Raw genomic sequence first — 26,376 nt, forward strand, 5'->3', positions numbered from 1 at the left:
CCCAGCTGCTCAGGAGGCTGAGGCAGGAGAATGGCGTGAACCGGGGAGGCAGAGCCTGCAGTGAGCCGGGATGGCGCCACTGCACTCCAGCCTGGGCGACAAGACTCGGTCTCAAAAAACAAAAAAAAATCGTCAAGTCCTTGATCTATCTGGAATGTAGCTTTGTATATGGCTTGAGAGAGAATTAATATGATTTGTCCTAATCAATGACCAGATGTCATAAACCAATTCATTTTATATTATATATTGATGTTATTTAAAATACCAAGTGTGTGTGTGTGTATACAAAGTCTCTCTAAATTTCCTAGTCTGTTCCTTTGACTTATTGCCTGTTCCTAAACCAGTACCATGCTGTTAGGTTTTATGTCTAGTAGAACAAATTCCAACTCCTTGCATTACATTTTAAAAAACAAAAATCCCACAAATAAATAAAACTTGCATCCAAATATGCTAAATGACTTGCTCATATATCATTTAGAGATACAATGCAGAGAATAATCTCAGTCTTCTGAGTTCAGTCATTTATTCATTCTATTTAACAGATTTTTATTGAGCATCTACTATGTAACATAGTCTAATCCAGCTTCTAAGGATCCAGCAGTGAAGGAAACACAAAACTCTGTGCCCTCATGGAGCAAACACATATTCAACATTATTATTCATTTTTAAATAGCTACATCTCTGCTAAATTTCCCAGTTTTTGAGAAATAAATTTTAGTTATTAATGCAGCATAATTAGAAGAGTTAATATCTTACACTTCATATCTCACAGCTTATTTTTTTTACACATAACATTTTTCATTTTATTTATATATTTATTTATTTATTTTGAGACTGAGTCTTGCTCTGTTGCTCAGGCTGGAGTGCAGTGGTGCAGTCTCAACTCACTGAAACCTCCACCTCCTGGGTTCAAGCAATTCTCCTGCCTCAGCCTCCTGAGCAGCTGGGACTACAAGTGCACACCACCACAGCCAGCTAATTTTTGTACGTTTAGTAGAGAAAGGGTTTCACCATGTTGTCCAGGCTAGTCTTGAACTCTTGACTTCAGGTGATCCACCTGTCTCAGCCTCCCAAAGTGCTGGGATTACAGGCGTGAGCCACCGTGCCTGGCCACATTTTTTTTTTTTAACTCTACAGTTTCATTTCTCTTTTTTTAATGCAAAGTAGTCTCTTCTCTACATCCATGGTTGATTTCAAAAAACCCCTTTGTAGGAGAATTGTAGGAGAATTGTCCAGATGTATTGTCCATACATCTGGCACATATTATGTATCTGAAATTAGTAATTAATTTCCATTCACCACTTCTTGCTTTGGGAGAACTTCCTAGAACTTCTCTTTTATGAAGTTTCAGCAAGACACATGATTATTTTATAACACATGATATTCATGATGAGTCTTTTTTTCCCTGTTGGTTCTGGTTGCTACATTTCTTGTTTTATGACTTCAATTACTTCTACTCTCTACACCCGAAATGATCCCAAGGCAACTGAGTAACTTGAGAGAAGTTAAATATAATTACATATTTGAACTCCAGAGTTAAACAGCTCTGCTTCAGACTTAGCTCCCCCACAGAAGATGTGACTTGGACAAACAAGGTAACCTCTCTAAGTTAGGTTTCTCCATCCATAAATTGATAAGAATAATATGTACCTGCCTGGTAGGATTGTTGAGAAAATTAAGTGAGGTACAGTGTGTCAAATTAATATCTCAGTGCTTGGCACATAATACATGTTAAATAAGTGTTAGCCAATGTTGTTATTGAGATTTTTGTTAAGACCATTTCACTACAAAGAACAGTGGTTCATCTGGGTGATGGGAGCAGGGGTATCATGACGGTATTTATGGAAATAAGGACTTTAAGAATCTTCTGGCGTATCAAGAAAAGCTGTTGAGCTGGGCCTCTTGGACTCTGGAAGTCACTCAGGAACTAGAAGCATCCAGTGAAAGAGTCACTGATCTGAGTCATCTTCTTGCTGCCTTGGCAAGTTCAAGGATCCATCCCATAGATGCAGTGACTCAGCATCCCTCCATCTGTACTGCTACCATTCCCATTTCTACTAATTTTTCAACTCTCTTATAAATACCTTTTGATTTTGGCTTACCTATAGCTTCTGCTTGTTCATAACTGCTCACTCATCCTTTCTGATAACTCAAAACTTCAACTTATTCACAATTTGTCAGTTCCACATGAATTTTCTAGGCAATAATGGCTGTTTGACTCAATAGTATCCCTATTGAAACAGAGGTTCTATGCTCAACCTCCTCGTGGGCCATAAACCCATAGAAAACTTGATGGCCTTTGGATCATGAGCACATTGCTAATTCTAGTCAGCTGAGCTGGGAGAACTGGGGGCTGAGGGGTTCTGGAAACTGGGTAGAGAACGTGGCATAGAACATGGCGACCTTCTTAGTAGGACCTGCAGGCTCCGCAGTTCCCCCTAGAAATGGGCTGTGTGGTGACTAGCTTGTCTGTAAACTACACTTTAGGTAAATTATATCTCATCTATTCAACATAGCCAAAAAGAAATGTGTCACTCCTCCTCCATTTTATTACTTTGGTTGGTTTTGAAGGGCAGTAACCTAATTTGAACTAACTTAGACAAAAAGAGGAATTTATTGGCTCACAGGATCCAGGAAAGGTTTAAAAAGTTGATGTCCAAATCCAGTCTTCCCATATAACTTTGTTTCTTATTTTATTTTATTTTTACTTTTACCTTTTTTTTTTTTTTTTTTTTTTTGAGATGGAGTCTCACTCTGTTCCCTAGGCTGGAGTGCAATGACGCGATCTCGGCTCACTGCAACCTCCGCATCCTGGGTTCAAGTGATTCTTCTGCCTCAGCTTTCTGAGTAGCTGGGATTACAGGCACATGCCACCATGCCCGGCTAATTTTTGTATTTTTAGTAAAGATGGAGTTTCACTATGTCGGTCGGTCTCGAACTCCTGACCTCATGATCCACCTGCCTCAGCCTCCCAAAGTGCTGGGATTACAGGCGTGAGCCACCACGCCCAGCCTGTTTCTTTCTTTTTTTTTTCTGTTTTCCGAGAGGGAGTCTCGCTGTGTCGCCCAGGCTGGAGTGCAGTGGCCGGATCTCAGCTAACTGCAAGCTCCGCCTCCTGGGTTTACGCCATTCTCCTGCCTCAGCCTCCCGAGTAGCTGGGACTACAGGTGCCCGCCACCTCGCCCGGCTAGTTTTTTGTATTTTTTAGGAGAGACGGGGTTTCACCGTGTTAGCCAGGATGGTCTCGATCTCCTGACCTCGTGATCGGCCCGTCTCGGCCTCCCAAAGTGCTGAGATTACAGGCTTGAGCCACCGCGCCTGGCCTCGCCTGTTTCTTATTTTAAAATTAAACCCTATTTCCTTTGTTTTCTGATCCCCATAAACTGTGACTCCAAGTTTGAATCATCTAATGCTCTCTCAGTGACCTGTTTCTCACTTACATAACACTTGGCCCATATGTGTATGGTTTGTTTTTAACTCCTCCAGGTTTCCTTCGAACTCCTTTTACTACCTCACATTCTTCATGTTTTACTTTCTTTAATCTTGGGATTCATGTTACTTTCCCTTCCTGTATTCTGTCTCCAGTAACTGAGGTATCTCCATAGTGCTTCTCATTTCCTTTTAGTTTCATTCCATTCACTTCCCTAAAGTTCTCTCTTGCTTCTTCCTTGCCTCTTTCTCATTGAGCTCATGAAGTTCTCTCCACTGTCTCAAGACAAAGGTATCCCTGTTGGAGTAAGTAATCTTGATTTTCTTTCCTCAGCAAAAGTTCATGTTGGGGATCCGTGGTGCATTTTTTTTTTTGTCCCCCAGGCTGGAGTGCAGTAGTGCGATCTCGGCTTACTGCAAGCTCCGCCTCCTGGGTTCACACCATTCTCCTGCCTCAGCCTTCGGAGTAGCTGGGACTGACAGGCGCCCCCCACCATGCCCGGCTAATTTTTTGTATTTTTAGTGGAGACAGGGTTTCATTGTGTTAGCCAGGATGGTCTCGATCTCCTGACCTCACAATCTCCCCACCTCGGCCTCCCAAAGTACTGGGATTACAGGCGTGAGCCACCGTGCCTGGCCACTTTTTCTTATCCTCTTGTTGCTATCTCCACTATTTCCTGAAATTCATCTTCTTGTTTTTATCCAATCTCGTCTAATGTTCCCTGTATCCCCTCTTTCTCTTATAGAATTAGTTAATTCCCTATATTCAAAAGAGTAAATGTTACCAGGTATTTCCCGTGTTGCTTTGCTAGGGCTGCTATAATGGAGTACCTCAGACTGGGTGGCTTAAACAACAGAAGTTGTTCTCACAATTCTGAAGGCTATAATCCAAGGCCAATGTGTCCACAAGGTTCATCTCTTTTGAGGCCTCTCTTGGGGTTGTACATGGCCATCTTCACCCTGTATCCTCACAGGGTCTTTCCTCTCTTTGTGTCTGTCTTAATTTGTGCTTTTCATGAGGACACCAGTCATATTAGATGGGGCCCACGCTAATGACTTCATTTTAACCTAATTGTCCCTTTATAGACCCTGTCTTTGTTTGTGCTGCTTTAACAGAATACCACAGACTGGATGATTTGTTAAAAAAAAAAAAAAAAGAAAGGAAAGAAAAAAACAGAAACTTATTTTTAGCAGTCTGGAGACTGGGCCAAGATCAAGATCAAGGCACAGGCAGGTTCATTTTCTGATAAGGGTCCTATCTCTGCTTCCAAGATGGCGCCTTGAATGCCATAACCTCCAGAGGGGAGGAACGCTGTGTCCTCACAGGGCAGAAGGCAGAAGGATGGAAAGGGACAAACTCCCTTCATCAAGCCCTTTTATGAGGGCACCTCATTCCATTCATGAGGAAGGAGACCTTGTGGCCTAATGACCTCTTAAAAGCCCCACCTCTTAATACGATAACATTGGCAACACTTAAATTTTGGAAAGGACACACTCAAACTATAGCTGATTTTATCTCGAAATATACAAAAGGCAGTCACATTTGGCATACTAGGGGTTAGGAGTTAAACATCTAAATTTGGGGGTGGGGGCAATATTCAGCCCATTCCATTGCCTACGCTTTAAAATCCAGATCAAAATTTTACTTCTTACCAGGCACAAAGACACACACCTACAAACCAGGCTACTTAGGAGGCTGAGGCAGGAGGACTGCTTGAGCCTAGGAGTTCACCTCCAGTCTCAGCAACATAGTGAGACTGTGTCTCTTTAAAAAAATTTTTTTTTTAATTTGTTTTCTTCTTCTCCTGGAAGTTTCCTGATCCAAAGAGCTCATTGTGATTTGGTCCTTATAGAACTTGTATCAAAGTTTTTATCCTTGTCATTCATTGGTAACCAGCCTCTTGTTTTGCCATATTAACTTATTATGTGTGATTTGTGTTGTTAATTTCTTATTTTCTATTTTATCTACCAAATAAGATGAGATGAAAATAAACCACACCTTCCACTTTCCGAATCTCCATAGTGTGTGATACAGCACTTTGCTTGTTGTATGTTCTCAATACACAATTTTAATAATTTAGTCAATGTTCTGCCACTTCAGGTTATCCTAAGTTCAAACCGTATGAAAGCTGTTTACCCATTCATTGTTTTCAGTCAGTCAATTCCTAAAAAATGTGTTCTTTTTGAAAAGGGTCCTATTCAGTCAGATTAACAAGAGTTCAGTTTGGTGAAATCAGAGCAGTTGTGGACCATGTTTGAGGTTGACCCTATTTAGGTCAAAACCAGCAGAAATTAGTGGTAAGGCTTCGATGAGGTCAGTTCAGGAAGAGGTTTTTAATAGGATAACGGTCAGAGGGAAGGTGATGGAGTTCATTCAGTTGGCAAGAGGAATTTTGAGTACAGGACACCCCCAAGCTGCAAGTCAGGCAGAGGGACACTGCAGATCCTACTCAAGTCTGTGGCAGGGGAAGGAAGCATCCGCTCAGAGGGCAGCGCCCCGGGTGAGTCTGATGGGGGAAGCATCCGCTCAGAGGACAGCGCCCCGGGTGAGTCTGATGGGGCAAGCATCCGCTCAGAGGACAGCGCCCCGGGTGAGTCTGATGGGGGAAGCATCCGCTCAGAGGGCAGCGCCCCGGGTGAGTCTGATGGGGGAAGCATCCGCTCAGAGGACAGCGCCCCTGGTGTGTCTGATGGGGCAAGCATCCACTCAGAGGACAGCGCCCCGGGTGATCTGAGAGAGAAACGCTGCCTCATTACTCAGCGGGTGCAGGAGCCCTTTTTACTGACTGCTGCATTGTCAGGATCCACAGCTGGTCTATGGACAAGATTTTATCTTCCTACCTGGAGAAAAACCCTCCTGACCCCACGAGTGTGGCCTTGCAGATGTCCTCAGTTTCCACTTCACCAGAGACTGCTTCCACCACTGGTGCCTCAATCCCCTACCGACTGGGTCTTGGAACATCTCTCCAATATTCCTAAGTGGTCCTCAAAGAACACGGGGCTTGAGGCCTTTCTCATGTAGCCACATGCGCATCACTAACCATGCCCTCTCACAAAGCAGCACATAACTTCCTCTTTCTCATCAGAACCCTTACCCCTCATCACCTTCCTTTCCAAACATGGTCATCCAAAATTACATCTACAGTCAAGGCTTATTAAATATTCACCATTTGTGGAGCACAGTGGCAACTAACTTCAGAAACATTTTTCTTTGACTGCAACAATTTGCTGACGTGTAGTACATTGCTTTTCTATTGCTGCATGACAGATTATTACAAACATAGTGGCTTAAAACAAATGTGTTCTCTCATAGTTTCTGTGGGTCAGGGGTGCAGGTGTGGGTTACCTCAGTCCTCTGCTCTGGGTCTCACCAGCTCAGACATGGAGTTGTAAGCTGGAGCCATGACCTCATCTGAGGCTCAGGGTCCTCTTCCAGGTGCCCTGGTAGTTGGCACAGTTCATTTCCTTGCAGGACGTTGATTGCTATTGTCTAAATGTATGCATTCCCCCCTCCCAAATGTATATGTTGAAACTCTAACTCCCAAAGCAATGTTATTAAAAGGCAGGACCTTTGGGATGTGAGTAGGTCATGAGGGCGGAATTAGTGCCCTTATAAAAGAGTCCATAGAGAGCTTGTTTGCCCTTTTTGCCCTTTGGCAAAGAGAAGGGGCCTGTCTATGAAGAGTGGGCTCTCACCAGACACTGAGTCGGCAGGCACCTTGATCTTCGCTGTCACAACCTCCAGAACTGTGAGAAATAAATTTCTATTGTTTCTAGATTGACCAGACTAAGGTGTTTTGTCATAGCAGCACAGTCAGACTAAGACAGTGACCAAGTCTTAGTCAGTCAGGGACTGCTTTCAGCTCTAAGAGGTCACCCTCAGCTTCTTACCAAGTGGCTCCTGTAGCTACTCATATCTCTTCTCAAGGACTGTTTGATTTCTTCTATGCCAGCAGAGTCTCTCTGAGTCTTCACCTTCAAGAAAGTTACCTTCTTCTATTTTTATTTTTATTTTTTGAGACAGAGTTTCACTCTGTTGCCCAGGCTGGAGTACAGTAGTACAATCAAAGCTCACTGCTGCCTTGACCTCCTATGCTCAAGCAATCCTCCCACATCAGCCTCTTAGTAGGTGGGACTAGAGGCACACACTGTCACACCCTGCTAATTTTTAAATATTTTTCTGTAGAGATGGAGTCTCTCTATTTTGCCCAGGCTGGTCTTGAACTCCTGGGCTCAAGCAATCCTCCTGCCCTGGCCTCCTAAAGTGCTGGGATTACAGGTGTGAGCCACCATGCCTGGCCAAAAGTTATCTTCTAAAAGTTAGGCTCACCTAGGATTATCTCTCTTTTGATGAACTCCAGCATAACTAATTAATAACCTAATTGCATTACTTCCATCTATCAAAGTTCACCATAATTCTCACAGCCCTCATGAAGTCCTTTTGATTAACAACCCCTGATATTGACCAAAACTAACCCTCCTAGCTCCCAGGTATTCCAAACCATCTATCCGTTAAACATATACAAGACACACTGTGTATCAAAAACTAGTATTCTGTGTTTATGCTAGAAATATATTGACTGCTTTGTGTGACTGGCCAGTGGTGTCAAAAAGCCTAAAGAATATTTTGTCCCCAGGAAAGCCTAAACATGATTAGAAACAGAAAACTGAAAGCTTCACTTGTTTCCACCCGCTCCAAAGGCTACAATCAATATTATGCCCTTAGACCAAGAGGTAAACTACATTGGAAAACTAAAGTGTCTTTTGGGGATTGAGTCGACAAGAGATGTAGTATCATTGTGATCCCAAACTCCAGGCCAGGCTAAAAGTATCCAGACCAGTGGTCTGGGAGAAGCTTTGCTTTCTAATGCAGAGGGTCTCAAACTTGAGTCCATCAGATCCCTCGGGGCTGTATCCCTAAGCCTCTTCCCCAGAGTTTCTCTTCAGTAGGTCTAGGGTGGAGCCTGAGAACTGCATTCCTAACAAGTTGCCAGGTGAAGCTGTTGCTGCTGGGGCAGAACCACATTGAGAACCACTGTTCAGGAGGGAAGAACCAGTGGACAGAAGGTACAGAAAAGCTAGGTTTAGCTCAAGATCTGGTGGAATCTTTCTTTAAAGCAGCTACTATTCTTCAACAGTAGAGCAGGCTCTTTCCTAAAATGAGTTTTCTATTATTGGACATAAGCAGACATTGAATAATTGCTCACTGGGGGATATTATAAAAATGATTGCTGCAATAGACAGTAGTGTCCTGAGAACCAGAAGCTGGGATTAATCTGGGAAGATTCATGCAGCAGAGGCACGTGGAGTCCTACTAGGACACACCATCAGGAAGAGAAGTGGAGATGCCACATGAAATAGCCTTGGTATCGGGCCGGGCGTGGTGGCTCAAGCCTGTAATCCCGGCCACTGCACTCCAGCCTGGGCAACAGAGCGAGACTCCGTCTCAAAAAAAAAAAAAAAAAAATCCTTGGTATTTATTACCTGGGAGGGAATTTAAAATTTCACCAATGATAGATGTAAAGTTAAAGTGGTAATTAGGAAGCAATGATTAGAGCAGAGCTAGGAATAACCAGACCTGTATCATTCTAGAAAGGATTCTGTGGTTCATAACTGAAGGGTGAGTAGAAATAAAAAAATCAGAGCAGAGGAAGGAAATCAAGGCGTTCCAGGATGGTAATCCACAAGAGCTGGGCATTCCATACAGTGTCTCTACAGCACAAGTCTGGTCAGTTGTTTCTAGATTGAAAGAACAGGTGGAGGATGGGGTGGCAAAGCAGGATCCCTAAAGGAGAGGAATTAAGCAAAACAACAAGTTGTGCTAGAATCGCTTCTCAAATCTGGCTGATCATCAGAGTCACCAAAGGGTAGCTTTTAACAACTGCTGATCTCTGAATCCCATTGAATTCAAAATTAGCAATGGAGGGTCACAAGTAGCCAGAGGAAGATAGGAATCTGTAATTCTCAGGCACTGCCCAGTTTGTAATTCATTAGCCCTGATGATCTCTACCAATGATGCCTGGTAGTTACACCTAAAGCTGTTTGGCAATAGAAGACTTGGGCCTTTGGGGTATTTCATATAAGCAATCCCTTCCAGTCCTCTTAATAAAAACAAAATCATCTTTCTGAGTAGGCCACTTCAAATGAAACAGAGCACATACACTTTTACATTTGTTTTCTCTATATTGAACTACAATATAGTAATTTTATCATATTTTCATTAAAAATTTTTAAAAGGCTTCTGCTTTTATAACAAATGGTTTAAAAACCATCAGATAGTTGTAGAAGGAGAGCCAGGCTTTGAAGACAGTTGTAGAAGGAGGGCCAGCATTTGAATCGCAGCACTACCACTTAACTTGCAGTAACCTTGAGTGAGTTGTGTAATTTTTCTGAGTCTCACTTTCCTTATCAGTATATTGTGGGAAATGATGCCAGTCTTGGAAGTGGTTATGCTCTCCTTGAGGTCATTGTTGTATTCCCAGTTCCTGGTACTTCGTAGTTGCTCACAGCACCTTTGCTGAATGAGCTAATCTAATAGCTTATCTGTAACTAACACAGCCTCTGCTTAAGAAAAGGGTGTTAGTGTTAGGATTACTGCAAGCTTTCCTTTTCCTGTTTTATTTTTATAATTTTTTTTTTATTTTGTTCATCATGCTGCAGTACTGCATATGCTTGTACTCCAGATTTCCCAAAAAGATACACTGGGGAGGGTGTTGGGATTTAGCAGGGTAAAGTTGAGAGATGGTCAAAGGGGACTTCATTTTGACCTATAAATTTTGTAACTATTTCAAGGAAAATTTATTTGTGTATTATTTATTCAATTAGAAAAAAATAGAAAAATTGTAAAAGTAAACTACAAAACCTCCCTTATATCACCCCATGAAAGCTCTGCTTAGGAGTTCATCTTTGATTTTTCACTTATAATTCTGCCCCCCAAGACACAGACACCCATAATAGACAGCCCATTTTCCATCTAATTAACATGTTTTCCTTCCATTGTACAAGCTGCCCTGGATTGCATAACCTGTTTCTGCTGGAAAAATATGTACATCTCTTCTTTTTTAGCAGCTGCCTCACCCTCTTTCATCTAAACCCTACATCTTATCATGTTCAGAACCATTTCGATTAATTTATTTAAGCCTCTTATCTTATCTCATTGTGAAAGCCTCTGCTTACCACATCTCTTTTCCTCAGTAGTACACAGGCTGAGTTTATTGCGGCCTGGGCACAGAGTGGCCTCTTAACCCTTTGCTGCCCCAAACTCCATTTTTGACAGCTGTCAGTCCAAAATTCTCTGCCTGGCTGTCAGGACCCTTTGGAATAGCGCCTCGTTTGACCTAGTACTTTCTTGCACCCAGAGGTAGACTCCTCCGCTCCTCTAGTGAATGATAAACTTCTTGTGAGTGGGGCCTGAGGCTTTAAACTGTGTATGTCTCTTTTGTCCAGCAGTGCCCCTTGGTCATATTGGAAAGCCTCCTACTGCATGAGTGAAACTGGAATTTTGATCTTGTATTAAAAAAAATTCATTTAGTCTCTACTTTTTTCTCCGGTGAATAGAAGCTGCAACCGAGAAGCAATCTGTCATTTTTGAAACAAGTAAATAGTCTATTATTTTTCAAGGTTATCTCTAAGCTCTGATGAAAATGTTTAAATGTTAAGGTTTTAGCTTTTTTTGGCCATGTACTTAAGCCTGTACTGAATTCTGCTCTGGGGCACCCTTTGGAGTTTCCCCTCTATTAATGTGGCTGAAGACATCTTTAACTTCTCCATTGGCTGTAGTAGAATATATTGATTTTATAGTTTATTTTCACTGACAACTAAATCATTTGTTGGAAATACATTATTGGAGAAATTTCAATATCTTATCAAGAGATTTTGTTTTGTTTTTTGGAATGTGGGGGATATTAGTTAGTAAAGACCATTGCCTTTGGAATTAAACCTGGGTTTTAATCTTGGATTTGTCATTTAGTAGTTGTGACTTTGGAATACCAATTTCACTTTTCTTTTCTTTTCTTTTTTTTTTTTTTGAGACGGAGTCTTGCTCTGTCGCCCAGGCTGGAGTGCAATGGAACGATCTCGGCTCACTGCAACCTCCGCTTCCCAGATTCAAGCGATTCTCCGGCCTCAGTCTCCTGAGTAGCTAGGACTACAGGACCGCGCTACCACACCTGGCTAATTTTTGTATTTTTCAGTAGAAACGGGGTTTCACCATATTGGCCAGGCTGGTCTCGAACTCCTGACTTCGTGATCCACCCACCTCAGCCTCCCAAAGTGCTGGGATTACAGGTGTGAGCCACTGCGCCCGGCCCTTATTTCACTTTTCTAAGCCTCATTTTTTCATCTCTAAAATTAAGATAAAAAGAAAAAAAATGCCCATATATGACTATTATAAGGATTGAATGAAAAAATGATATTAAGGACAGACCACAAAACAAAAATGAGATATTCTCTTCCTGCTTTTTCTATATGTACGTATATCTGTGTGTGTGTGTGTGTGTGTGTGTGTGTATTCCTTTACCATCTCTATATTTCACTATGCAAACCATGGTGATCGATGTGATAAAGCAGTACCTGCAAGAAGTTCCTAGGAAGCTATAGGTACATATGTAACAAAGGAGGACTACATGTAATTAGAATATCAAGGTACAAAACTGTCGACTGAAGATCAATGGTTGTCAGCCTGCTTTCAGCCAGGACACACCTGAAGAATGGTGATTCACAAGGACACACTCCCCTGTTAAGCCCGGTTTCTGGTGTGTCAACACATGCCCTGTTATTCTTACTCACCAGGACTGAATGTGAGTGTAGTGTTAGGGTAGCAGTAGCTCTCAAATCAGTCTTTAAAAAGAAAATTACATTATTAGCAAATCTCATCACTTTCACTGCTAGCAGGCACAAATGATTTGACTGATGTTGAGAAACTATCAGAAAAGGGCAATAAACTAAAATGTCTGCAAGGCCAGGCTGATAAATTAGTGAAATGAACTGAATATGAGAACCCAAAGGAAGCCATTAGGAAGACCTTGGTGCACAAGAGCACATGTACACACACAAACACACACACACCCACACACCTCTAAACGTGCACGTGCTCTCCAGCTCCAGCAAATCACAGGACCAGCAATGCCAGCTCCTCTAGCATCCCAAAAACAGCCAGAAATGTGGAATTTTGTGTGAAATCTCTGGATTTTATTCAAACCATTTTAAAACAGTACAAGACAGGTCAAACATGTTCACCATTTACAAGACCTATGGGCTATTAGTCTGTAACTAAACTTCTTCAGACCAAATGTCTTTGATTCCATACTCTTGTCAACAAAATCGCTGAGCATGCATTAGAATATAATTTATAAATTACAAGCATGTACTCAAAATCTATAAATTAAATATTAATGCCTTTTTTCTCTTAGGAAGAAACCAAACATAAGTATTTTGATGCTTTTGCAGTTCATAAGCATGATGATTAGGTGTTCACATTCAAGTGTGGGATGTGCCATCCTCAAACCTCTCCACAATGTCAGCACTTTGCCCATCTGACATGAAAAAAAAATCGTAGATAAATAGTTCTCACATTTCCCTTCTACACTCTCATGGATCCCTGTGGGTGTGCAATGCTGTGGAGACCACCACTTGGACCCTGAAAGCTGAAGGGATTGGAAGACGGGGACCTAAAGAAGTAAAAGTTAGTTCGTTTCTCCTGCTCTTCCATTCCTGACAAGTTCTCAATTCCTCTCCCAAAGCAGCCACTATAAAGAGTTGCTTTTTTTTTTCCTTTCGCTGTGTATTTTTTGTTTTTATTGATTTATTCTAAAGAAATGGATTAGTAGTTACTGTGCACCAGACCCTGTTTTCGGCACTTGGGGACAAATATGACAAATAAGGCTGCCCACATGGGACTTTACATTCTGTTAGGGGAAACAGCTAATAAAAAACTAAATATCAAATAAAGCCAGGCATGGTGGTGCACATCTGTAATTCCAACATTTTGGGAGGCCATAGCAGATGAATCACTTGAGCCCAGGAGTTTTAGACCAGCCTGGGCATAAAAACAAGACCTCATCCTTACTTTTTAAAAAAAAAAAACAGGAATGCCAGCAACAGCAACAATAGCAGTGATTCCCTTTCTTGTGTTTGTGTTCCTTTGCTCTGTGACTCTGAGTGTACTTTCTACTTTGGCTCTGACTTTGACCATGTGACTTGCTTTGACCAGTGAAATATGACGCAGTAGATGCTTGAAGAGTCCTTGTGGTTTGGGCTCTTGGGCCTCTGCTGTCATGTGATGAACTAGGCTCACCTTCTCGATGAGGGGAGAAGCATAGTCCAGTCATCCCATCACCGCGGCCAACACCAAGACACGTGTCAGCCGTTTGACTGAGGCCATCTGGAAGCAGTCAGCCCCAGCAAAACTGCCAACTGACCACAGATGCATGAGTGAGCCTAGCTAAGATCAGCCAGAAGAACCGCCTAGCAAAATTATGAACTAAATAGATGGCTGTTGTAAGCCACTGCGTTTTGAGTTGGTTTGTTATGCAGCACAAGATAATTGATACAAACTGCAGCATGAACCAGATACCATGCTGGGATCTCTCTTTACCATCATCCTGGGGCTGTCCTCTGCTTTTTTCCTGTATTGGATCTCATATTTCTAGTAATCCATATCTTCCTCTTGCTTGGTTTCCTTCAGTGACTTCCCAAGAAAGAGTACATGAGCAGCAAATTAATTGTGTGAAACCTTGCATGTCTGAAAATGTCTTTTTAAAATTTTTTTTCGATTTTTGTGTTTAAGTGCTAGTTTGGTTGGGAGTAGAATTCTAGGTCATTAACTATTTTCTCTTAACATTTTGAAAACCTTTCTCCATTGCTTTGTAGCCAGTACTCTTGTTCACAAGTTAAAAGTCTATGCCAAAAGATGATGAGATCACCACTTAGTATCCGAAATAAAAGGACAAAGCTGAATTTACTCCTTGCTCCAGTGAGAGCTATGATGCTCAGAAACAGTCTTTCCATGCAGAGCAGGCTACTAGAGTTTTGAGGAAGCATGATGAGTTCAGGGAGTTCAGAGACTGCATTAGGATGTTATCATTTGCAGAATCACAATTCCTTAAGGGAAACTTTGTTGATTGTTCACCACTCAAAGGTGTTTTTACAGGAGTGAGTTCATCTACCACTGGCTGTTTTTCAGAAACAAAGACCTGATCTGATGAGTTGGCTTGTAAAAGTGTGTACATTGAGGGGAATTGTGTTGATTGATTACATGGGTTTAAAACCAGTTTTTGATAGCTACTTCTTATTATGACTACAGAACAATTGCCTTTCCCTAAGTTTTGGGGAACATTTTTTTCCTCATAAATTGCTGATCCTGTGTATATGACCTGTGTATTTTTCCGCTTTCTACAATCTTGGAGGGTCTTCTCTTTGCCTTCAATGCTTGAAATTGCACAATGTGTGCATTAGCCTAAGACTGTATTCACTTAATACATTTTTCTCTCTGGAAATTCAGCTTATTAACTTCTCTTCATTTTTTCTTTTGGGTGCTCTATTAGTCCATTTTCCTGCTGCTAATAAAGACGTACTCAAGACTGGGCAATTCACAAAAGATAGAGGTTTAATTGGACGTAAAGGTCCACATGGCTGAGGAGGCCTCACAATCATGGCTGAAGGTGAGGAGGAGCAAGTCACATCTTACATGGATGGCAGCAGGCAAAAACAAAGAGCTTGTGCAGAGAAACTCCCATTTTTTAAAACCATCAGATCTCGTGAGATCCATTCACTATCACAAGAACAGCACGAGAAAGACCCATCCCCATGATTCAGCCAACTCCCACTGGCTCCCTCCCACAACACATGGGAATTATGGGAGCTACAAGATGAGATTTGCGTGTGGACACAGAGCCAGACCATGTCAGACGCTAACACCCTTGACCAATTCCCTAATTGTCTTACATTTGTATCTCCTGTTTTCCATTCCCTTTTCTTTTTGCTGGAAAAATTCTCCACTTTATATTCTGACCTTTCTATTGAAAATATTAATTTCTAGTCGGGTGGATTGGCTCACATCTATTATCCCAGCACTTTGGGAGGCTGTGGCTGCAGGATCACTTGAGCTCAGGAGTTTGACACCAACTAAGGCAACATAGTGAGACTCATTTCTACAAAACATAAAAAAAATTAGGTGGGCATAGTGGCATGTACTTGTAGTCCCAGCTACTCAGAGAGCTTAGGTGGGAAGATTGCTTAAATCCAGGAGGTCCAGGCTGCAGTGAGCTATGATCATGCCGTTGCACTCCAGCCTGGGTAACTGAGAAGGATCCTATCTCAAAAAAAGAAACAAAGAAGGAAAATAAATATTCCTTTCCGCTATGTATTTAATTTTCAAGACCTTCTGTATGCGTTTTGTTCCATTTATTTATTTGCTTGTTGATTTTTGCATATAATTCTTTTCTTGTTTTGTGGTTATAGTAGCTTCTCTTTGTGAGATGTTTGACTTTTATTTTGTCTTTATTTCCTTGACATTACTTTTTTTTCTTTATTCATTTTCTATCTTCCGAGTTAAAGGCTTTCCTCACATATCTTATCATCTTTGTATCTGATAATATTTAAGAGTGAGATGCTGAAACACTCGCTGGAAGCCCTGAGAATATGAGAGCTGGGCTGGTCTGATGTGGGTTTCACTGTAAGAGCATCAGGGTGGGCTGGGTCTACTGAGGGAACTTCCGATGTCAATATCTTTCCAAGGTCAGGTCTTTCATAATGGACCAAGCATATTTCCCAGAGAAGACACCATGTCCTGCCTGGAGGGTGAAGCTCTAACTTTCAGTGTTCTTGGCCCAGAGAAGGAAAAGATGGATATGGTGTGGGGTATCCCAGAAGCTAATATGCATAAATTCACTTGATCCTCTATTTTTAGTACTGTTCTCTCACACTCAACTCCACTGGTGTTCTTCTAGTGTAGAACCATCTATTTTACTCCATTCTGAAAATAAGCTATCACTCTTTTGCCAGTTAAGGAAGGTGCAGTCTCTGGGATGCTGCACAGATCTGGGGAGAAGGCTAGGGATCCAATCCAATTCCTCCTTTATAAAGAATACTTCCAAACAATCCTCTTTATTTAGTCCATATCCCTTTTACCCTCACTTCTTCAGGGACCTGCTGCCATTAGTTTCCAAGTCTTCAGATATGCTATAAATCAGATTAGTTTTTAGTTTTCTCTTCTGCCTGATGGGATTTAAACTTCTCGAATCTGCTCATTCTATCACTATGTATTCATCTGTTTTCCAGCTTCCAAAATTGTCCCTTCTTCAGCTCTCGCCATCTATTGGGTTTAAGCCTTAAAATATCTATTTACTGGTAGTTTAACTGGGATTTCTGGAAGTCAATGACATAAAAGGGTATGTTAATCTCCTACCTTTACACAAAGCTTGCTTTTCATTTTCCATTTATGGGAAGTGTGTTAATGGCTTCATAATTGAATCTAGCTTATAATTTATTTGTGATAGATCTAAAACTGGTTAATGAAAGATGGCTTCAATTATAGTAGGCTTAAAGCAATGTCTTTCTCCTTAAAAATATAGAAAAGAAAAAGCAACTCAGCACTAACCCAGTGAAGGGGGATACAGATAAGTCAAGATTTGTGTATGGGAGATGGGCACGGTGGATCATGCCTGTAATCCTAGCACTTTGGGATGCCAGCATGGGTGGATCAACTGAGGTCAGGATTTCAAGACCAGCCTAGCCAACATGGTGAAACTCTGTCTCTACCAAAAATACAAAAATTAGCCGGGTATGGTGGCACATGCATGTAATCCCAGCTACTCAGGAGACTGAGGCATGAGAATCACTTGAACCTGGGGGCGGAGGTGGCAGTGAGCCGAGATCACACCACTGTACTCCAGCCTGGGCGATAGAGCGAGACTCTGTCTCAAAAACAAAAACAAAAGTCAAACAAAAGATTTGTGTATGGGAATATTCTTTCCATGCGTTTGTATGCCCTTGCTAAAATGCAGGTTGCATAACAGCTTTAATAAGAAAATTCCTAAGCCTGTGTAAACTTGTGGGAGGGGTGTAGTCATGCATAATCTCACACTGAAATCTGCCAAGGCAGTGAATACTATAGAATTCACAACTTCAGTTTTCATTCTACCCCACAGCTCAGAGCTGGAAACATATGTGCTTATGAATCTTTGTCAAGTTAATCACTTTTTCCTTTTGCACCAAAAATTTAAAACAGACTTCTTAACAACTGTTGCTAGCGTAATCTGTTTACTAATCATATGATAAGTCACACTCGAGGTAAGTTACTGTTGTTCTGCAAGTTCCTGCTACTCTGTTAATTGCCGTCATTTTTTTCCAGAGTTGTGCTCTCCTGCAGCCTTTTGGGGATGGCTGGCTTCCATACCCAGAATCAATCACACTGCGACACTGAAAAAACAAAAATAAACAGGAAAGTAAGTAGAATCAGCTATTTCACCTCTTTGTAAAACGTCTTCTCATTCCCGGCCTGAAACCATTATTTACCTTCCCAACCTTAAGAAAATCTTTCCTGCATTCTGCCACTTGTTGAAAGTTACCTTTGACCTTCGGATGGTCTTCTCTCACTTCCATTCTCTTTCAGCCCTGGCAGCATTTGTGAAGATGACTCAGACCCTCTTTACTGAAAGATTACTTACAAAACAACTCACACATCATGAGCCCCCATAGAAAAACTTCATTTCCCGCCTCGAACAAACCCAAAGCTTTCCTCCTTTAACTATATCCTAATTGGTAATAACAAAAGCATATATTGAACAATGACTTAAATATTGTGCTAAGAACTTTACATATATTAACTCTTTTCACCATCACAGTAACACTATGAAATACAATCTATTGTTACACCCATTTTTATAAATAAGAAAATAGAATCCCGAGAGTTTATGTAATTTGCTCAAGGAAAAACACTGGTCAGTGGCATGCCGTTTGGTAATTGGTACCACCAATCATGCAGTCAGTTGTCCACACCAGAAACCTAATAATCAAGATTAATTGCTTTCTTTACCTTTCTCTCCACATTCTTACCATTTCAGGCCAAGCTACCACCATGTCTCACCCAGACCACTGCACCATCCTTCCAACTATTTCCATTAAGGTTCCTTTATAGACTATTCTCCATATAAATGACATATGAATTTGATAAATCCATAATCATAATGAGAGATTTTTTAAAATCTCTTTTTTTTTTTTTTGAGATGGAGTTTCACTCTTGTTGCCCAGACTGGAGTGCAACGGTGCTATCTGGGCTCACTGCAACCTCTGCCTCCCAGGTTCAAGCGATTCTCCTGCCTCAGCCTCCTGAGTAGCTGGGATTACAGGCATGATGTTGTATTTTTAGTAGAGACAGGGTTTCTCCACATTGGTCAGGCTGGTCTCAAACTCCCGACCTCAGGTGATCTGCCCTCCTCGGACTCCCAAAGTGCTGGGATTATAGGCATAAGCCACTGAGCCAGGGTGGTAAAAACCTCTTTCAAAAACTGACTTCATGCAGACAAAATAGTCATATGACTCAAAAAGATTTATTTTTATTGTGCAAATAACACAATTAATGATCCAAATCTTATGGAAATATGTGGAACACTACACACACACACATACAAATAAAGAATACACAACAACACTTAGAACATTTACAAAAATTGGCTGGGCCTGGTGGCTCACACCTGTAATCCCAGCACTTTAGAAGGCCGAGGCAGGCGGACCACTTGAGGTCAGGCGTTTGAGACCAGCCTGGCCAACATGGTGAAACCCCACCTCGACTAAAAATAAAAAATTAGCCAGGAGTGGTGGCACATGCCTGTAGTCCCAGCTACTCAGGAGGCTGAGGCAGGAGAATAGCTTAACCCGGGAGGTGGAGGTTGCAGTGAGCTGAGATTGCGCCATTACATTCCAGCCTGGGTGACAGAGCAAGACTCCATCTCAAAAAAAAAAAAAAAAAATTTTTTTTTACAAAAATTGACTATGTCTTATGTCTTAAAGTGAGTCAACAAACACCACAGTCATTATTATATAGATCACATTCCCTGATCACAATATAATAAAGTTACAAATCAGGAACAAAAAGATCGTTAACCCCTCTGTGCGTTAACTCTTCTTTACTCTTCCCTCTATAAAAAGGAACTAGCATTTTCCAGCTCCCTTGGTCGCTGGCAACCTGGAACTAGCACTTTCCAGCTCCCTTGGTCACTGGCTCTGCAATGGGAAGCACTGACTGCAACCTGGGGCGGCGCAGGGGGAAAAGGCAAAATGTTCTCCATTTCCTGTGGATTGCTATGGGGGCACAGGGAGAGGATTCCTTACAGAGAAATTCATATCCCAAAAAGCAAGTTCTGGTTTTGAGCCTCCTCCTTGTTTTGCTGACTTCTTTGCACTTTGTTCACCAATCTAACTTTTTTCTTTTCTTTTACCATTTCTGTATAATTCCTTTCTGTATAATTCCTTGATTGATTGATTGATTGATTGAGATGGAGTTTCGCTCTTGTCACCCAGGTTGGAGTGCAATGGCACGATCTCAGCTCACTGCAACCTTCACCTCCCGGGTTCAAGTTATGTTCCTGCCTCAGCCTCCCGAGTAGCTGGGATTACAGGTATGCGCCACCATGCCCGATTAATTTTTGTATTTTTAGCAGAGACAAGGTTTCACTGTGTTGGCCAGTCTAGTCTCGAACTCCTGACCTCAGTTGATCCACCTGCCTCAGCCTCCCAAAGTGCTGGGATTACAGGCATGAGCCACTGCGCCTGGCCCCAATTTCTTGATGTTGGAAGAATCTGTAGCTCTGTTAGGAGCCTCCACTTGTCCTACCATCACCCCTGGTCTATATAATAATGACTGTGGTGTTTGTTGACTCACTTTGAGACATAAGACATAGTCAATTTTTGTAAACTGTTTTTTGAGATGGGGTCTTGCTCTGTCACCCAGGCTGGAATGCAATGGCGCAATCTTGGCTCACTGCAACCTCCGCCTCCTTCATGTCTGCCTCATAAACTTTATGCCAACAGATAGACTCTAAAACGTCTATCTCTTGCCTTGACTTTTCTCTTGATCTTCTTTCCCATATTTATAACTATGTACAGGACATCTCCACTTTACATTTTCAGAATGCCAAATTTTACATGGAGAAAACTAAATTTACCATCTGCCTCCCCACTCTCTAGAACATGTTCCCAATGCGGCACTTGACCCCAGCACTTTCCCACAAACACCCATCCTGGAAATCTCAGATACCCTTGGGGTACTGACTGCATCTCTGTCATTAATGGCTTTTGTTCCAAGCCCAGAGCCTGACAAGTATGTAAAGATTTTTCAAATGATTGTTAGACTCCTTTTTCTTTCTCATTTCCAGTCCCTTTCTTATTTATTTATTTATTTATTTATTGAGACAGAGTTTCACTCTTGTTGCCCAGGCTGGAATGCAGTGGAACAATCTCAGCTTACTGCAACCTCCGCCTCCCAGGTTCAAGTGATTCTCCTGTCTCAGCCTCCTGAGAAGTTGGGATTACAGGCGCACGCCGCTATGCCTGGCTAATTTTTGGTATTTTTAGTAATAACGGGGTTTCACCATGTTGGCCAAGCTGGTTTCAAACTCCTGACCTCAGGTGATCCGCCCACCTTGGCCTCCCAAAGTGCTGAGATTACAAGCATGAGCCACCGCTCCCGGCCTCTAATTTTTATACCTCTGTAATGCCCTCTCAAATCCCTTCTCCTCTTTCTATTTTGTTGTGACTAGTCCTCTGTCTGCTCACCTGGAAAGGCAGTGGAGAGGGTTGTAATCTGGAAGTTGAAATATAACTAATCTAATGATGGTGTTTAACAAAAGCCGGGTTAAAGGCAAAGTGCTTCTGTTTCAAAAATTCTCTCAAACCCAGTTTCCTCTTGGCAACAATCAGCAACCACAACAACAATCAGCAACACAGAAGAAGACTTCTTTGACTAAATATGTGGGGAATTTCCTGACTCACATAGCAGCAGACACCAGCTGGATGTCCTCCAGTTCAATTCTGACACCATCTACCTGGAGATAGCATCAGATTCTATTGGTTTGGGGCTTAGTCCCCAAAACTGCCCATTCCACAGACACCCGTTGCAAATCTGGGCCTCTGGAACTTCCGACCAACCAGCTGCAAGTTGGGGTTCCCACACCTTCTATTTGTGTTGGGTTAATTTGCTAGAGCAGCTCACAGAACTCAGGAAAACACTTAAGTTTACTGGTTTATTATAAAGGACTTTACAAAGGACACAGATGGAGAGATGCATAGGGTGAGGTATGGGGAAAGAGGCGTGGAACTCCCATCCCCTCCCTGGGTTGCCGTTGTCCAGGAACCTCCATGTGTTCAACTATCTGGAAGCTCCCTGAATCCAGTCCTCTTATGTTTTTATGGAAGCTTCATGATGCCAGCATTCCTTCCCCCGGCTTAGAGGGCAGGACCATCTCCGGAGAGGATCTTAAGACCCCTAGTCAGAAAGGTGGGGTAAGATTAGAGTCCTGTCTTGGGGAAGGTGAAAGAAGGGCAGGAAAAGATCAGAGAGATTCTGTTTTCTCAATCTGCTCCTGAGGCCTAACACACCCAACCTTATAATGAAAGATTGTAACGAGGGCTCTGGGAGATACGGTCCAGGAACTGTGGACAGAAATGTGTATATGTGTGTGTGTATATATATATACACACACACAAAATAACACCATAGCTTCCTAGCCAGCAAGAAGAGGAGGCCGACCTGACTGTAATGTCTTAATGCTGTTAACACAACTGAGAAAAAAATGTTTCAATCAGATGGGGCATTGGCAATTGGAAAACAAGAGCAAAGGCTAAGGCCAGCGGGTCTGGTCAAGTTAGTTCAGGATGCCTCTCTGTAGTGATTATTTTGTTGGATTTAACTTCTCTAGAACCAATGTAACCAGTCTCTACATTTCTGGCAATCCCACACCGTTCCTTCAGTGATCCAGGCTCAAAATGTATAAATGACGGCTGACTCTTCTTCCCCTGTAGTCCTCATTATCCACTTGACTGAACCTTTTTGATGCTTACTCAATTTTTTTCTCTTCCCTCCTCCCAGCCAACCATAATTTCAGGTGCTTATTAAAACATACCCAGATTAATCCTCCAATTAGACCTCTGTGCCTCTTCCTGACCCTCCCAAGAGTCCTGCCCTACTATTACATAATGACGTAAGACCCAAGAGCAAGTATAAGGATTCCCAGTGGTCTTTCCATCCTGGTATTTAAAACAGGCACCCACAGGCACGGTGCTCGCACCTGTAATCCCAGTACTTTGGGAGGCCAAGGCTGGAGGACTGCTTGAGTCCAGGAGTTCAAGAACAGCATGGGCAACATAGGGAGATCCCGTGTCTACAAAATACTAAAAATTAAAAAAAAAAAAAACAACTAGCCACTTGTAGTCCCAACTACTTAGGAGGCTGAGGTGGGAGGATTGTTTGAGCCTGGGAGGTCAAGGCTGCAGTGAAATGTGATTGCACCACTGCACCCCACCAGTTGACAGAGTGAGACCCTGTCTTAAAAATAAATAAATAAAAACAAAACAGGCCTCACTTTCCTTAGGGAACTCTGGATCCTCTCCCTGCCCCAGATAGTTGGGTGAGTTCTCTGCTTTCCCCTAAACATGTTATGGTCTTTCCCCTAAACATGTTATGCTCACACTCAGTCCCCAGGGTTTGCACTCAGGGTGCCCAACTCACAGTCATACTGCAAAGTCCCATTTCCTCCTTGAGTCCTTTGCTGATATGCCCTGGTTTACACTGATTCCTTCCCTGGCTTTCTTTAGGCCCAAAGACATTTAGGCAAGGGCGGATGGGCCATATTGCTAAGGAGGCTTACCCTTGAGGGCCCCTTACTTGGACAGTCCCCTCCAAGACTGTGTACCTAATTTTTGTTTATAATTTTGCATTATTTTCCTTCAGAAGATCATTTAAATTGTAAAAGCCCCAGGCCCCACACAATCTAGATCTGTCACTGAATTTAGACATTAATTTATATTCTGTTAAATGAGAATGATTATGGTGAAGGTTGCATTATGACTTTCAGAGCCCCAAGGCACTTTTGCCTTCATAGGCCCCTTTCTCCATGAAAATGATCACCAATTATATTTTGTGACTGTATTGGTATAAAGACTAATATAATTCATCAGAGATTATTTTCTTTTTTTTTTTCTTTCTGATGCTAAAATGAACAAAAACATTTTTATGAGCCTCTAATAGTATCATGGACCCTAGACATAGTACCTACTGAGCCTAATGGATAAGTTGACCTTGATTATAGGGCACACAGAGAAGCCTGGTGAGTAATAAATGAGACGATGTGCATACAACATTCGACGAAGTGCTGGCGCATATTAGGTGTTCAGTGGATGTCAGATATTACTTTTGTTATTATTACATGCCTCTTTCATATAGAAATGCTTACTACATTGGATTGAATAGAGCTTATTTTACACTAAACCATTTGTGGCGATGGGAGTTTGGAAACAGATATCACTTTCTTATACATTATAATGTAATGTCAATTAAAGCTTTTCTGTTTCCCGACTTGGTACCCATCGTGTATTTACAAGCAGTTACTGCCTACAGACTAGGTGCTTAGATGTCTTGAATTTGAACAGAGCTCCTTAAACACTAGGTTCCCAAGCTCCACTCAAGAGGTTCTGACTCAGTGGCTCTGGAGGGAGATCTGAAAATGAGTACTTAAAAAAAACCTTGCTCCCATGGCGATTTTGGAGAGCAGCTAAATTTGTTGGAAACCACTATCACAGGCAAGCCAGTAGAGAGGTCAGTGACAGCTGAAAGAGTGGCATATGGGGGCATTAGCTTACCTCTTCCCAAACTCGGTAACACCCACCCTCAATCACTGCAAATAAAATGAAATGTCTGCTATGTAAGTGCAGTTTCAAGACAGGTCCCGTAGGCACTGCCTTCCCAATCGGACTGTACCACTAGCCCCCCTAGTAAAGTAATTCTGGAGTAGTCTGCAGAAGAGATATAATTCATATTGTAGCTTTCAAAGAACTTCCGGGATAGATATCAAAACAAAACCAAGATAGCATACTTTTGAGATTTTAAGGATCAGATAAGTACTGCGGATGTTGAGCACTCGGAAGAGGAAGCAATCACAATAGACTGAGTTGCTGGGAGAGCCTCAAAGTGAAGAGTGACTTATGTTGAATCTTGAAAGAAGGTGGACCTGAGACATATTGAGACAGGAAAAAAGGAATAATGGACTGGGGGTCAGGGGATGCAGGAATGAAACTGGCTTTGCCACGCACTAGCTGGGTGTCTTTGAAAACGAAGATATGAGGCTGGGCGCGGTGGCTCACGCCTGTAATCCCAGCACTTTGAGAGGCCGAGACGGGTGGATCACGAGGTCAGTAGATCGAGACCATCCTGGTTAACACAGTGAAACCCCGTCTCTACTAAAAATACAAAAACTAGCTGGGCGAGGTGGCGGGCGCCTGTGGTCCCAGCTACTCGGGAGGCTGAGGCAGGAGAATGGCGTAAACCCGGGAGGTGGAGCTTGCAGTGAGCTGAGATCCGGCCACTGCACTCCAGTCCGGGCGACAGAGCGAGACTCCACCTCAAAAAAAAAGAAAACGAAGATATGAAAAAATATAAACCTGTCAACATCTATTCCAAACAAAAGAAACCTGGTATAAAAATGCTAATATTTGCAAAAATATAATTTAAGACAAAAAAGCATTATTAAGAATAAAGAGGGGGCCGAGTGTGGTGGCTCACACCTGTAATCCCAGCACTTCGGGTGGCCGTGGCGGGCAGATCACAAGGTCAAGAGATCCAGACCATCCTGGCTAATATGGTGAAACCTCATCTCTACTAAAAATACAAAAAATTAGCTGGGCATGGTGGCACGTGCCTGTAGTCCCAGCTACTTGGGAGACTGAGGCAGGAGAATTGCTTGAACCCGGGAGGTGGTGGTGGCAGTGAACTGAGATTGCACCACTGAACTCCAGCCTGGGCAACAGAGTGAGACTCTGTCTAAAAAAAAAAAAAAAAGAATAAAGAAGGATTAACACTATGATAAGGAACAGTTCACCAGAAGGATAGAATCATTATGTACTTGTATGCACTAAAAAAAAAAAAAAAAAAAGTCCTGGAATATGTTAATTCTCAAACTGGGAGAATTAACACATGCACATCAGATAATGATGGATCAAGTATTTAAAACACAATAAGGACAGAGAATAAGTGACTTGAACAAAAAGGAAAAACCAAGGCACAGAGCAATGAAATAACTTGCCCAAGGTCTTGTAGCTAGTAGTGAAGAGCTGGGATTCAGATCCAGGAAATCTGCTTTTATGCCATCCTCAGCTAAAGTTTCATCTTGAGTGATAGAGCCTTAAAATGTGTTTACATCAGAAAGAAATTAAATTAAAGATAAGTCAATTAAGCATTCAATGTACAATTCAAGAAGTTAGAAAAGAAGAGGAGGCCAGGTGCAGTGGCTCAAGCCTGTAATCCCAGCGCTTTGGGAGGCTGAGGAGGGCAGATCTTTGGAGCCTAGGAGTTGGAGACCAGCCTGGGCAGCATGACGAAAACCTATCTCTACAAAAATTACAAAATTAGCCAGGCATGGTGGCAGGCACCTATGGTCCCAGCTACTGGGGAGACTGAGGTGGGAGGATCACCTGAGTGCAGGAAGTCAAGGCTGCAGTGAGTCACGAAAATGGTAACTATGTGAGGTGATGGATATGTCAATTAACTTTGTTGTGGTGATCATTTGACAATCACATATTGATATATATATCAATATGTTTTGATACATATATCAAAACATCAAGGCCAGGTGTGGCGGCTCACACTTGTAATTCCAGCATTTTGGGAGACTGAGGTGGAAGGATTGCTTGAGCCCAGAAGTTTGAGACCAACCTGGGCAACATAGTGAGACCCTGTCT

General features: G+C 42.2%; 1 long non-coding RNA gene across 1 annotated transcript in view; it reads left to right on the forward strand.

Annotated features, from left to right (window-relative positions):
- LOC105508775 overlaps positions 1-26,376 on the forward strand; it is a 63,783-nt gene that overhangs the window by 32,186 nt on the left and 5,221 nt on the right. Inside the window, exon 3 of the long non-coding RNA XR_001001326.1 lies at positions 17,780-17,873. This is a non-coding gene — a long non-coding RNA (uncharacterized LOC105508775). The remainder of the gene's footprint in view (positions 1-17,779; positions 17,874-26,376) is intronic.

This window comes from Colobus angolensis, unplaced genomic scaffold (assembly GCF_000951035.1).
Source record: "Colobus angolensis palliatus isolate OR3802 unplaced genomic scaffold, Cang.pa_1.0 Scaffold168, whole genome shotgun sequence".
NCBI lineage: Eukaryota > Metazoa > Chordata > Mammalia > Primates > Cercopithecidae > Colobus > Colobus angolensis.